This window comes from Ips typographus, linkage group LG4, assembly GCF_016097725.1.
Source record: "Ips typographus isolate SLU linkage group LG4, UJ_Ityp_2.0, whole genome shotgun sequence".
In the NCBI taxonomy this organism is placed as follows: domain Eukaryota; kingdom Metazoa; phylum Arthropoda; class Insecta; order Coleoptera; family Curculionidae; genus Ips; species Ips typographus.
Genome location: NC_138425.1, coordinates 2496796 through 2512758, shown reverse-complemented (window position 1 = coordinate 2512758; position 15963 = coordinate 2496796). Strand labels below are relative to the sequence as shown.

The window sequence follows — 15963 nt, the reverse complement described above, 5'->3', positions numbered from 1 at the left end:
TTAGAATGGGATTTTTAATGCACCTAATGAACAGTACATTAATCTCTAGCTAGGTTTATTTTCTTTAGAGTTGTTTATGTTGCAGTTTCTAACGAGGGCAAAAACCTATCATAGAATTTGATAATTATTAATAAAGAAAAAAACACTACTTGATGAAGAAAAGTACTGCAGAGAACTGTAAAGACATAGTTTTTTGAGAAGAAGATTTGAGTTAGTTATCCATTTTTCATGAGAAATTCTCATCATCTGCTGATGATTAGGATAATGGTCACTACTGACATAATGAGCTTCCCATCTGTCTCATGCTCTCATATAGTTTCTGAAGTGATTACTGGCATGCCTATGGCAGAATAGTTTTGCATTCTAGAATTAGATGATTTGATGATCTGTCTTGGTGCAATATTTATTGATCTCCCTGATTGTATACTTAAAAATTAACTTCAATTCTTTGCTCTATCATTGTTATCATAACCAAGTCACAGACGAGTCAGTCAATTCTATCGAATCCAGATTCACGATTTGAAAATGTTTAAGTTTTTCTCGGTAGAAGCCTTAATAAAAAGGCAACGTGCAAACACGAGCGGATCCGAACTGCCTCGTCTGCATAGAAATAGATTCTTTTGTTTGCAAATGCCAGTGTTATGCATGTTTAAAATACGAAATTGCTTCATGCAGAAAGGGACATGGCTGAGCCGTGTAACACATACTGCGACGGTTTGCTGTTAGCTTCCATTTGCATGTAAATTCCGTTTTGTTGCTGATGAATAACATCAACTACAAAGGGGAATTTGTTGATCTAATCGCTGACTTCGTCCAGACCAAAAATTGTCAAAAAATTTGTATAGAAAGTGAAAATATTGATGACCCATTTTGCGATATTAGATATTGGTAAACTGTAGGTATTTTTAGAAAAGTTTGAATTTAACAAAGACCCGCATGACCTCGATTGGTCGTTCCACTTTACTCTAGTATCGATCCTGCTTTTACTCGCATTTGTAACGATCCATGACCCGGACGATACAAACATTAAAGCCATTTAATTATACGCCAACGAAATTCGGAAAAATACCTTTCCATAGCCCTATTTATGCCTAGTCTTGAACTTCTATGAATTATTCACAAGGGTACGACAGCACTAGCCCTATTTTCGGATTAGAGCAAGACGGATGGGATAATTGAAACATAAACAGTAGATTCATACAGAGTTAACCAAACTGATTATTAAACAGTTTAAAGGCGAGGTTTATGTCCCATCGAGGTGCACTCAGTTTGACCTTGCCCTTTCCTCATTGCAAATTGTTATGGGCCCGCTTTGCATTCGGCTGTTGTGCACAATTGTTTAATGAGCTGCAAAACAATTTTCAATTTCGTTTCCTACATCGAGTCTAGACAGGATCCATGTCTGGGTCAACGCGTTAATAACGCAAATTAACCAGAGCAAAGCCGGAATTCATCACATGTTATCCATTGCAGAAACGACAATTTCACAGCTTCTTTTGAGATACTATTTAGTGTTATTTAATGTCAGCACAAGGGATTGATTGGTCAACAAATTCAGCTTACTGTTTTTTCTTTCTTTCTGCTTCTCAAACGAAAAAAACAATGTAAATTTACTAGTGATGGTCGTTTCACCGGAAGGTAAAGTAAAATTGGAAAAGTAAATTCAGTGTGACAGAAAAATTTACTAATTTTAGCAGTAAATTTCAATTTGACCAGTAAACCCTTTTTGGAAGACAATTTACCTAGACAATCCACTTGGAGTGAGAAAATGACAGTTTTAAGCACATTTTTGAAATCTTCATTTTCCTTCCAATAACATGAAAAAACACTTCAAAATTTACCCATCTACTAAAATTTAGTGTGATTAATCTTATTGCTTACAATAAACTTGTTATTAGATATTAATGCTGGCAAGACATAAATTCTTAGCAATAACCTGAAATGTCCATAATTCCTTTTGGGTAATGACTATACAGTCTACAGTGCTTTGGAGCACTTTATTAGCACCATAATAAGTTTATTTATCTTCCTACACTGTGTACGGCTGTAAAGGATGGAAATTTACTTCTTCATTTAAAGGGATATAGTTATTTTTGCTTGTAATTAAGTCACAAGAGAATAAGAAACAAGAAGAATAAATTGTCGTTATTGAAAGCATTATTTACGCCAATTTACGAAATTGTCCTGTAACTGTCTATCATCTTGAGTCTGTTGGTTAATAGAACCGTCTGGTACCGCTGGTTTTATATTTTATTTGGTTGATTGAGCAATTTATTGCTGACAAAATGTCTGGTAATGAATTTTTTCTAAAGTAAATCAATCTTCTCCTGGAGAATTACACTGTTATTGTTCCTATAATTTTAAAAAAGGACTAGAACTTTGATATCTTATAAACTTAGAGAATATTTCTAGTTTTAACGGTATATTCTTGCAGTTTTCTTTTCCTGTCATGCATTTAAATTCGAGTAGGCCACTTAGGAGTTCCTAGGCAAACGTGTATAGTAAACGGGTCGCTTATAAATAGAATGGTCGTTCAATAGTTTCGTAGTAATGTGTTTGTTCTGAAAGCAAAGACCCCTGCATTGACATTACTTTGTTGATTTTTAGCTGCAAAACTTCCATTTTAATTTATATTGTACTGGTTTAGGTTGAACCAGTTTAGTTTTCAGGTCATCCATTAATAGGCAAACTGTGTTACATAAAGCAAAACAAGGCATAGGACGCACTTTTAGTTTCGTCATTAGCGTGGGTAAGACTGAAAATAGATTTTTCCTCTCTAGAGAGATAAATAGGAAAATTACTTCAGCAGTCGTTACTAATAGTCGACTAAACGACTTTCAATAAAATTTCACTGAAAACGCTCATCAATTTAATAACGAAATTAAACCGTCAGACTACCGAGTAAATAAATAAACGCTACACATTATAGCAACATTATTAATATAACGTGAGAAACCGCTCACGCGCACCAGCATAATCGAAAACTTTTATTATTAATCCGGTTGTTTCAGTTCGCTTTTAATGAATAATTCATTTTATTGCGATAATCTTGAAATTTAAGTAAAAAGTGGCTAAATTGGTGTAGTAACAGCGAATTGTTGAACAGAAGCTCTGAAGCATGGAAATGGGATCAAGGCGTTTCGATACCTTATTGCATTCAATTGCGTTTTAGTGCAACAGCAAATTGATCAAAAATGCTGTTGTTTCCATGTTATGATATCCACGCCAAATCTTGCAATATGTATTAACCTAAAGCATTAACATTGTTTTATCACAAGAAATGAATGGACATGGTTTTTGGCTGGCTGGAAATATCCTGTAAACATTATATTTTTAATTTCGTCAATGTGCAACAACAAGCGAAAACACTGCGCTTATATTATGAATGTCTGGTGACAAAATGATGGAGCACTCATATTTTGTAACTAACCCCCGTATATTTGGTTTTACCAAAAAATTGCAAAATACGAATCTTATAATTGTGAATGTTTTCTTTTTCCAGATAGTCCAACAATATACCGAGTGTCGCAAATTTGCGTAGTGATTTCTTAAATCCTCATAGCTTCATCAGCCTTGATTGGTTTAAATTTGACCACCCCCTTAAGTGTCTTATTTTTTTTGTTTTAAAAAAATTGCAAAATACCCGTATTGTATTGGTCATTCTACGAAATTTGTAAACTATGAAACTACATTGATTTATAAAGGCATACTTCTAGTCAATGTAGTACATCACAATTTACCCAAAGAGCCTTTATATGTACAGGGTGGTCCAGTTTTAAGAGTCAATAATTCACCATTTGATAGCTCATCAAAAAATAAGTTGACTTGCGTTATGTCATTTTTCTGAAAAACGTTTCCTAAGGAAGATACAGTCCTCCAAATTTCAATTTAAAAAATCGTTTTATAGTTTAAAACTGAACATCCAAGACTTGTACTGAATAGTCTAAAAACTTGCTTTTTACTATTAGGAATGGTCTTATGATTCGCTTTCTCAGACTGCCATCCTGGTTGAGTGTCTGAAACTGGCATTGAAGAACTAAAAAAAGTCCGGAAATCAAGACAAAGATTGGATTGTGCATGAAACTCATTTTTTACTACTAAAAATAGTAAAAAGTTGACTTTTAATGCTAGAACTGACTTTACTAGGACTAAAGAGAGTCCAAAAGTATATTTTCAAGACTTTAATTGGTGTACAACTCAATTTTCTGGACTGGACAACAAGTCTAGAAGTAAATTAAATTTTCGAACTATTTTATTTTAAAAAATTAGTTCTCACGACTATTATTGTAGCAGTTGGTACCAACATTTTTTACTTTTATTACTGAAGAAACTTGACTTTTGGAAATAGTCTTAAACTCGATTTTTCAGTCTTAAAAAGCACTAAAAACAGTCTGAATTTCTTAGAGGTACTACAATTTATTGCACATATGAGTGTAGAAGTCAATTTAATAGTGAAGAAGCTTGAAATATCATTTTCAAGATTATGGTCAGTGGACACACTGGCTTTTAGGCCTGATAAGTTAAAAAACTTTGTAAAGATAGTCTTGAAACTCGATTTGAGGCACTGAAAACAGCCTTAAAACACTAAACAGTGTAGTTTATTAAGAAATACCCGATTTTTTAGCACTGAGGTGTCTAGAAGTCGATTTAATAGTGACAAAGCTTGGAATGCTATTTTAAGTCTTTGAAGAATGTAAAAATTGTTTTTTAAGTTTGCTATGTCAATAACTTGATGAAGATAGTCTTGAAACTCGATTTTCCAAGCTGAAAGCAGTTTTGAAGCACTAAAAATAATCCAGAATTCGAAGAAAATGAAAAGCAAAGTAAAAAGCACGAAAAGTTCGTTTTCAAGACAATTTTCATGAATCTAATGTCAATGTCCTGCATCTAAGACTATTTTCAAGACTGAAATATTGAAATTTGTCTTCAAATTATGAAAACTTACTTCAAATGCAAATTTTAAGTTTCTGATGTCACTTTTCATTAGTTCAGTCACATTTTGGGGTTCAAGTCAATTTTTAAGGTTTAAATGTATGAATTTGTAGTAACAAATTCTTGAAAAAGTAGTTTTTATGTCTACAAGTCAATTTTCAAAACTAAAGTCTTTCAGTTTGTTTGGAAACTATGAAAACTGGCTACAATAATATTTTTTAAACTTCTTAAGTGAATTTTCCGTTTCCAAGACAATTTTTAAGTTGGGTTGGGTTAGTTTTGGGTCTTTGACCGTAATAACGGGTAATAAAGTGCTTGTTCCAAATTTGATCAATATTGCTCCAACGGTCTGACAGTTATCACAAAAAAAACGATTTTTTTAAACAGAAATTTGAAGGACTGTGTTTTCCTTAGGAAGCACTTTTCAGGAAAATGACATAATGAATGTCAACTTATTTTTTAATTGGCTATGGATTGGTGAATTATTGACATTTAAAACTGGACCACCCTGTATACAACACTCTAAAGCTGAATCTTCATAAAACCATCAAAAACCAAGTAAAAAACGAATCTGGAACCACCAGTTAGCAAAACAAGACTTGACATTTCAATAAAAACAAAAACTGCTATTCTGTTGGGCTTGTTTTTTCAGTTTTATTAAATTTAATAACGAGCTGAATAATTTACAATGCTAAGTCTGACTGAGAGGACAATATTGAATTGCGAACTGGCAATATGAAATCGAGGAGAAAAAGCGAATCGTTGGAAACCAGTTTTTTTTTCGATAATAATTACGGCATTGAAAGCTATTGAGGTTAATTACGACGAATTTATTTAACTCTTACCTTACAACCCATAATTAATTGAATTGTATTAAACCAAGTTGTTGACCTAAATTTTGGTATCACCAAATAATAATTTATCTTTATCGATAAAAATGTGACTGAAAATAACAATTTTTTTTTATTTACAGAAACTCAAGACACGCATAACGGCCTAATATCTTTAAGGTTGTAGTTACCCTATAAAAGCCGCAAACCAGATTTACCATTTTATGATTACCAACCAAGAAAACTTTCCAGTGCAATTACTAGCTTAAGTCAGGCTGTAGAGTGATATTGACCAACCAACGGGAGTGAGAAAAGTGGCTTTATATAACAGGTTTCCGCGCCGCAAACAGTGAGGTTGTGATTGTGAATTACCCCTACCTTTGCGGATAACTGCCATATTTAAGGTAAGTTTCACGTTTACGTAACTAATTTACCTTAAAAACTGCAACCCTCTTAACCAAACTTGTTAAAAGTGTACCTTAAACCGCAAAAGTTCATCAGCACCATAACCATTGTCTCCCGCACGTTGACATCAATTGCCCTTCCTCCTCTCACCCCTCATTTATGGGGCTTTGTTCCTTTTGAGAAGATGCTCAAGGAAACATCCATGCGCATCATTTATCCGCCTCTCCACCGTGAATGGAGAACTTTTATGCGTCCGGGCTTCTTTAGAGCTTCTAGTTTAATGGAAAAACTCTAAGGTAAAACAGGGGAAAATTGTCTTGAGTCCATATGAGTTTTTTCGTTCCATTTTTAGCTGGTGGTGGCTAGCTTCTTGGGATACCACATTGAATATATTGTATTTATGAAAAATGACATCTAAATTGAAACTTTTAGAATTTGAGTAAACATCATGAGCTATTATTGAATCAGATATTTTCAAGTAGCAAGTATTATTGCAGTTGGAGCAGTTATTTTTCGACACCTGGCCGCATCCGCAACGGCAGTAAAAACATGGAAAACAAAACGAAAGCCTCATAAATAAGCTTATGAACAACGAATCACATCCATTTATTTTTAAACCGTTTCAAGTTCAAGATCACCAAAGGTCAATAATTTGTAATTCCATTGGAGTCCGGTCAGTTTAGCGTGGGCAAACGTTCAAACAGTGACATATTACCGTAATTAGTGTTGCACATTTGTGTCGGTGTCAACAAATAAAATAATCACTCCCAGTTTGCGGTGCCATGAAAAGCGCATCATCGGTTCAATGCCACCCACGCCACCCATAACACCCAGAGCATAAATTATGGCGTTAACAGATTTTCCTCCGGCACATACATATGACTTAATCTGATGGCATTAAAAAAAGGATCGTTCTCCTCCACCCATTGGGCGATCAACATCGCATGTAACATGCATATAGTAGGAACATATCGATTGCCGCATAAACAAGGCCCTTCTATCCATACAATTGAGACCGTGAATCAACAAATAATAATTGATTAGCATAGTAGCGAGACCGTCAAACCGTCACAGTTCACCCAACTACGAAATTATTATGCCGCAGACATTCATTAGCACAAATGAATTCAATTGCACTTGTTAGCAACAGTTTCTGTCATAGGATCACCTAGTTTTAATACTAAATTCAGTCAGTTAAGTAACCAGTTATGCTAGCAAAATCTAGGTGAGTCGAAGATTGCAAGGACAGTATCGTTCATTTTGTTCTACTGATCTGAAAACTGTTTCACTTCTCGTGATAGTTGCTGGTTAATTTCGGATGTTTGGTTTTTGAATATTGACAAGAATTCTGTCATGCACATGTTTTGCCTAAACCCCGCCCTAGTCGCTAAATTTCAATCCTAATTCTATGGAATATCTATGGAACTTATTTTTCTTTTGTTTTTAAGAGTCAAATTAAAAAAAACATAAATATTAAAAAATTTTGTGTTTTTTCCACTCCAAGTGGATTTTACAGGCAATTTTGTCTCTGACAGGAAATTTAGTGAGGATTCCAAAAATGTGCTTAAAACTGTCATTTTCTCACTCCAAATGAGTTTTACAGGCGATTTTGTCCCTGACTGTCCTTTTAAATTGTATTTCTGACAGTTCAAACTTTGACACCGTTTTTCTTCCTGACTGTACCAAATTTTTTAGTGCTTCTTTACGTCATCGGATAGGAAATTTAGTGAGGATTCCAAAAATGTGCTTAAAAACCTGATTCGGTCACTCCAATTGGTTTTACAAGCCATTTTGTCCCTGACTGTCCTTTCAAACTGTGTTTCTGACAGTTCAAACTTTGACACCGTTTTTCTTCCTGACTGTATCAAATTTTTTAGTGTTTTTTTACGTCATCGGATAGGAAATTTAGTGAGGATTCCAAAAATGTGCTTAAAAACCTGATTCGGTCACTCCAAGTGGGTTTTACAAGCCATTTTGTCCCTGACTGTCCTTTCAAACTGTGTTTCTGACAGTTCAAACTTTGACACCGTTTTTCTTCCTGACTGTACCAAATTTTTTAGTGTTTTTTTACGTCATCGGATAGGAAATTTAGTGAGGATTCCAAAAATGTGCTTAAAAACCTGATTCGGTCACTCCAAGTGGGTTTTACAAGCCATTTTGTCCCTGACTGTCCTTTCAAATTGTGTTTCTGACAGTTCAAACTTTGACACCGTTTTTCTTCCTGACTGTACCAAATTTTTTAGTGTTTTTTTACGTCATCGGATAGGAAATGTAGTGAGGATTCCAAAAATGTGCTTAAAACCCTGATTCGGTCACTCCAAGTGGGTTTTACAAGCCATTTTGTCCCTGACTGTCCTTTCAAATTGTGTTTCTGACAGTTCAAACTTTGACACCGTTTTTCTTCCTGACTGTACCAAATTTGTTAGTGTTTTTTTACGTCATCGGATAGGAAATTTAGTGAGGATTCCAAAAATGTGCTTAAAAACCTGATTCGGTCACTGCAAGTGGGTTTTACAAACGATTTTGTCCCTGACTGTCCTTTCAAATTGTGTTTCTGACAGTTCAAACTTTGACACCGTTTTTCTTCCTGACTGTACCAAATTTTTTAGTGTTTTTTAGGTTATCGGATAGGAAATTTAGTGAGGATTCCAAAAATGTGCTTAAAAACCTGATTCGGATAAAATGCCATATTTGTTCTGCTAGAGGAAAGACAGCAACTAAACTAATCACGGAAATTTGATAATCAAAAAATGCTTTCCACGGCCCTTTCTTGTTTTAAATCGCCCATCAAAAAACGAACATCTTGATTTGATCCTGATCTCACAGAATTGATTTACATAAAAAAATACACTACTTTCTATTTTTGAAAAATTTTGAAAATCGAAAATCTGGCTAAAATCAAAATGACCGTTTTACTGATGCAAATCAATTTTTCAATTTATTTTCATTTTCATCAAAAAAATCTTGGATTTTTTTTCAAAAATTTTTAAAACTCATTACTATGATCAAAATGACAGTTTTAATAATGTAAATCAATTTTAAATGCCTTTAAAAACTCCAACAAAACAATCTCAATCAAAAAATGCATTTTTTGAAAAGCGAAAATGTTTGGATTTTAAAATCGCTTATTCAGGCTTCTTTTAAAATTTCTGACCATTTAGCCAGCTCAACATATTTTTTCACATTTTTTCTAGTTAACAGAGTTTAATTTTTTAAAAATTCTGGACAATTAGCTAGGACGTGGAAGAATTCATTTCTTCTATCAAATATGTTTGGCTTTTAAAATCGCTCATAAGTTTACAGACCAAAGATTCATCTGTAAACTCATCTTCGTGTTGATTTCGAGTAATCGCGAATAATACTAAATCTAACAAATTTTCCGGTTATGATTACCGACCGACTTTGAAATTTGCCTTTGATCCCAACGTGATCACCAAGGGTGTAATTAGTAAGACGGAAGTGTTTATTATACACCTGAGGTCCTGCGGCTTTCGGTTTTAAATTGCAAATTAACTTTTGATGCCAGTTAGGCAGCTTCCTGTGAAATGTAGGTAGGTGTTTTACGCCAGTTACACAACTCGAAAAAATACTGGAAATGTTGCTTTTGTACTGCTGTCACTCATTTCGATAACACTTTTACTTAGAAAGGAAGCGGCTTTAATAACTGACATTCTTAGAATGTCACGAACAGATATGATCGTTTATTAGTAATAACATCGGCAATACCTATAGATGCGCTTAGAAATGAAAAACGAAGAGGTAAAATGCACAAACCATAAATTAAAACATTCAAGTCTACTAGCTGGATTGCCACAGGATACGAACAGATGATCTGAGTGATATAATGAATATCAAATAGGTGGTTTCTATTATGTTGAATCTTTATGGCGCAAGGAAAATTATAGATGGAGAATGACGGATGTGCCTTCGCCCTTGGTTACCGCACTAATGATGTACGAGCATTATTTGAAACGGTGCAAAGTGCAAAAAGTCTCCAAGCCAATGTTCTGGGTAGAACAATTAGTAACCCTGACTGATCTTATGAATTCAATCAAAAACAACATTCTTCACTGACAAAAAAGCCAGCAATTGTTGCCATTTAATCAAGCCATATGGTAAGGTAATCAAGTTGGTGCGGCATAAGACGGGTAGATAAATTTTAGGAGCGAATAAAATAAATCGTCCAGGTCCGTAACAGATTATTAAGTGCCGGTATAAATGTTAAAACAATAATTGTAAATTTCGTTGCGCGACTTTAAGTGGTTGCCAAGAAATGGAAACGCGAATCGAGTCGGGCAACATAATGGATTAGGCGTTTCCCGAAGAATTAATGGAATTCTATACACTTTTTATGACGGGTGGATAATGGGAAATTTAGCGTTTTACGTTTTCGTCACGGGTTCTATTATGCGTTCTCTGGATCGTTTTCCAAACTAAAAACTCTATTACGGCAACGTTGTCTCATTCCCTTTCTCAACCTGACACGTGTGACGAAATGTATTGGGGACAACGACATTGTCCGCTCCTTTTGCCATTATATACGTTCGCCGTCTATGGAATCTTAATTGGCTCTTTAGCTGGTGAACGTATATTTACTCGGGTTTTTCCTCTCCGGTGCCGTACTTGTGTTTCTTAATTAATCTTACTACGGTGTGATTCAAATATTGTGTTTATTACATTTTGTTAATACGCATTTATTTGACCTGCATGGGTATTTTCCGGTTAGGCAACCATACCATTTTATGCATGGAATCACATGGACGTCATGCCTTGACTTTTATATTACACGTTTCACCTTGCCCAATTTCTACCAGCAACAATAATAATTCGAATTATATTATGTATATTATTGGGATTTGTTAAAGTTGTCATTTTGGCGCAGTCGGTAGGATGAAAAGGTAATGATTGCATTGTGGAATGGGAGACGCGTACATGGTACATACATTGCTAAAGTTGCAGTAGGAGATGATACTCATCGTAGACATTTCAATCAGATCTGGAAAAGCAGCATTAATACAGATTCTAATTCCATCACCATCTGATTGAACTCCAGTCATTGAGCACAACCAAGGTAACATCAATGATCATCAGATAATTCCGGAGCAGCTTCCAGAACCTACTGACGTCCACCTACAAGATTCTTCAGGCACCACTAACCAGGAGCAGTACACCAATCGGAAACAACCAAGACGTTCTTGTAAAAGGCCAGAACTACCGAACTCTTGCAGGATGTCGACATCGGTGTCGGGACTCCTATAGTAGGGGAGGAGTTGTTGGGTTTGCACCTGCACCTTATGTTAAGTTAGTTGTTAAAGATGTCAGTGGTAAGTCAATAAAGTGAATTCAGTTTACTCTGCCTGTGCTCCCTCTGCCACGACCCAACATTTTGGCGCAGTCGGTAGGATGCAAAGGTAATGATTGCATTGTGAAATGGGAGACGCGTAAATGGTACCATACGGAGCACTGCATTGCTGAAGTTGCGGTAGGAGATTATACTCATCGTAGATATTTCAATCAAATCTGGAAAAGCAGCATGTCATTTGAAGGATAAAAGAGACACTTTTAATCCCGCATCTCTTATATGGTCGAAATCCAATGTCTGGGACTTCTTCGGCTTATACTGGTCATTCTGTCTCTTTAGAAATGCCTGGAGTTTACTGTATTTGCTGATGTCGACGTTTGCTTCAGATGTTATCGTGGCTTTGATCATGGAATATTGGCTCCATAGAGAAGATGCCTTGAGCTTCTTAGACTTCTGCAGGAAGTAAGCCAGGAGCACCTTTTCATCCGTAAAATTCTCTGCATTCTGTTCAACGCACCATTTTTGGTAAACAAGAAACTGTTTTTGGTAAGCCTCGCGAGATTTTTCTGGAAGAAGGCTAGCAATGGCCTCTTGGGCGGCATCTTCAATGTTCATTTTCAAAAAATGCGATTTTTCTGGACTCACTGTTTTGTGCCATAGCAACACTTCCAGGGCACAATAAATTTTAAGTGAATCCACCATGCCAACAACAATCAATAACAACTATCAGTAATACGAGAGTACCGTTGTAACCACTGTTAGTTCTGTAATTTTTTTTATTTTTAGTTTCTCGCATTCTAAAGTGCATAAAATAGTATATAAACCTCGTGACTAAAGTGTCTTTTAATCCCTTAGCGAATTGTAATTAAAAGAACCACTTTACTCCCTAGGTTTATAATACTATTATTATAGACAACTTCACTTCACTTTGAAGTTTTTAAAATTTTAAAACATTTTTCACAAATATTGAAGCTAACTAAATGCCCAATAATTTTGAAAGAAGAATTAAGTTCTATCAGGATGATTGAGCTGACTAATAGCCCAACTTAAGTCAAATATAAAAAAAATATGTATTTTAAAATTATTACTAATCAAGCATGTGAAACACGACATTGGTTTATGTGTTTGGTGATAGTTACAGCCACGTGTAATTGACCTCGCCAAAAAACTTATTTCCATAAATACCAAGAAAAATACTATTGGCGACATTTTTACATTAACCAACAAAAGTATTGCATAAACGCGTTACCTGGTGGTTTTATTTTTAACCATAAGAAAAAATACGTTAATACACTTAAAACCGTGCATCTGTCGTTAATCCCACAGGTACAATTGCCAAAATTAGGTCATAACTCTTGTTAGTGCAAGCAAAATTTCTTGGCTCCGTGTCGTAAAAGTCGAATAATTTATTGTAACGCTTTTGTTTTAGTGCTTCTGTCTGTGTTAACCGAGGTGTTAACTATATCGCTAATTAAAACGCATACATTTGTTATTATTAAACTATAGAATGTTCGTGATGATCTCAACAATGTTTCAGTAATTTTAGTAATTGAAATAGAAGATCCCTAGTTTATAGGCGAACAAGAAGAAGTAGCACAATTACAAGTTTAACAAAAAAATATATAAACAATTAACTATGGTAAGAAAATCATCGCAGCAAGACAAATATAATTTGTCAAAGATGTTTTATCTGCTTGTTATGCTGTATTTAAACAATTTACTCAATAATTTCAATTTAGTTTTTATACAGTTTAGAGTATTGATTAATAAAATTCATAGCCAACATAACATGATCTAATTTCCAATTCCATTAAGTAGCTTTCTACTACTTATTAAAAAGTTGTTTCTGGATTAGCTTGCTTGTTCTCTCTTATCGGTGAATTAGAGTTTAAAAGCATTTTCATTACCAATCCATCATCGTCTACAAACTTTCACGACGTACTACCTGAAAACTAAAAAATCAAAATCGGTTGATAAATATGCGGAATAGGGTTTGGCTTTAAAATTTTTTGATTAAATTTTCTGGATTAATTAAGAGACTGTCTGAAAAATGTGTGCGTAAACTCAGTAAACAACTCAATTTTAGCCCTTTTAATTATAAGAAAATTAACTTTGATTGAAATTTGGTTAGGGTAGTACAAAACCACGATACTTTGAACCTTTCAGTCGTGTTAATGAAGCGAATTTAAAAAATGTTGGCGAGCGTGTGCGTAACGTCGTGTTTTTACAAGCAAATCTCCATAAACCGGCACCGACCTACCACAAAGGCTTATGACCGACACAGTCAACTCGCAAGAACGTTCATTGCAAGTAGTACCGACGTAAAAATAGCGTCCAAAGCCTGCAATAACGCCGGGTTCAGGGTCGAATGGAAATGTTTCATTTCTCGTTGACGTTTTGTTTTAACGTTTTTCAATTCGTTAAAGTTAATTGCCTACTGGTTTATTAGGTTCGAGAGAGTATACGTCTTTTTGATGCAAGGCCCCTTCGGGGTCCTCGGTTAACTTGGGAAATGCAGTTACGAATTCAAGTAGCTAGCCAAACATTGAAGGTTGTATTAATTTGCGAAGGTTAATTTACTTTAACTGTCTGTTGCGCACTCTCGTGTTAATTGAGGAGAAAATTCAGCTTTGTTACAAAAAAAACTCAAAAAAACACATTACAGGGTCCATGTTGCCACCTATACTAAACTTTATCCGCCACATAAACGCCATGGCATAATTAAAACCCGTTTTGCGACGTTTAATCTCTCTAGTTAATGTCGAAGGATGTCGGGTATGAATATACTGTGACTTGGCACGACTAAGGTGTTTAAAGAAACGACCAACTGTTTCACTTTTTTTCTTCTTCTTTTGGTTCTACCCACACCAGAGAAAACCAATATCTTTGCTTCTTGCCAATATCTTAAAAAGGTTTAAAGATGCTGTCCAATTTTGTAAACCCCCTGAAGGCAGAAATATTGTTCGGTCCGTCCGGGAAATGCTCCATCATTGTATAGGATGAAAACACATTTATTACGTATAAGAAGATATCCTTCTGTTTTTTTTTTGAGAAAAAATAATCAAATTTTAGCTCTGTACTTCTCATTTTAACTCATTTCAACAGCCGCATGAGTTTGCAATATGTATGTTATTAAAACCGCTGAGTACAATTTTGTACACTAATTCCTTGTAATGCCCAGTAATTCCTAATAACTTCCAATAACTAACCTAACCTACTCACTAATTTTCTAAATTACCACGACTGAAGAGTCTAAAAAACCTTTTTTAATAAGAAAATATGCGTGCAACGATTTAACCCGAAGTAGATATCAACTGTTGCTTAGTTTAAATGGGACACCTTGTATACTTATTGCATTTTTGGATTCTACCTCAAATTCTAGACATATTTCGTGTATTAATGTCATACACTTTTCTGTATCCGTTTCTGAGATATTTACCGTTTTATGTGAAATTTAATATTTTCAGTCTCCAAAACAATAATTTAAATTTATGCATATCAGGAAACGTGTTTTTGTGTTTTGTCGTCATACAAGGTTTGTTCTAAGAGTGGGTGAAGAAATCGATAAAATATATCATACAGGATGGTCAAAAAAAGAGCTCAAGACAACAGTCCTAAAAAGCACGTTCTCTGATTTTCTGTTCAAAATTAAGGTAAGTTTGCATTAGGTCACTTATTTGAAAAATGTATGCTTTAAATTGATCCATTGAACCACCCTGTAACTGTCAAAATAATCAAGTTATTGAAGGTTAAAGTAGTAGGCTGTCAAATTCAATCAAAACTGTCTTTATTATCAAACAACTCGTTTATTTGCAACACTTTGTATAGACTTTTTTATGTCGATGGATAGAAAATATAACGGACTTTCCAAAAATATGGCCGTTTGTATTAATAGGGTGCTTCGTTTGGCCGCCAGGGGGCTCCAAAGCTAACTAAACTTCTTTGAGGGATTTTTTTTTAATGGGTCAGTTACGGCTCTGATATTTGGCACAAACCTAGCACAGTGAGTGTCAAATTTAGATCCGCAGCAAAACTGTAGAAAAAAAATCATTAAAGTCGATTTTTGCTTGCACTAAGTGGCCAACATAACGCAAAACCCATTGGAATAGTGGTGGCTTTTCAGGCAACTTAGACCCTTACGAAAATTGTCATTTGCAAAATCGGTTTTTCAAGAAATTTCTATGCATTACATCGTAAAAGACCTAGTAGCTTATGTAACCGTGTTTTCTTAATTTTCCAGGGTCAAATAAGCCCTAACCAGTCAAAAAGTGTTTCTTGGGCACCCTGTCTGTAAACCGTAAATAACACTCGTATTTGAAACACCTTGTATTTACTTTTAAATGTCGATGGATATCCAATGAAATGAGCTTTCCATTGACGTACAAAAGTCGGTTGGTTAGTGATACCGTTTGCCCACTAGAGGGCAATTTTTTTGGTGTATCCTTTTGTTTAATATTCAAAAACCCGTTTAATTGCACTATTTTTGCTAGATTT

General features: G+C 34.7%; 1 protein-coding gene across 4 annotated transcripts in view; it reads left to right on the top strand.

Annotated features, from left to right (window-relative positions):
• Window positions 1-15963, top strand: part of EcR (Ecdysone receptor) — a 106407-nt gene that overhangs the window by 3333 nt on the left and 87111 nt on the right. For all 4 annotated transcript variants that reach the window (XM_081978619.1, XM_081978618.1, XM_081978616.1 and 1 more), the window contains exon 3: window positions 5906-6166. The gene's annotated coding sequence lies outside the window, so the exon portion shown is untranslated. The remainder of the gene's footprint in view (window positions 1-5905; window positions 6167-15963) is intronic.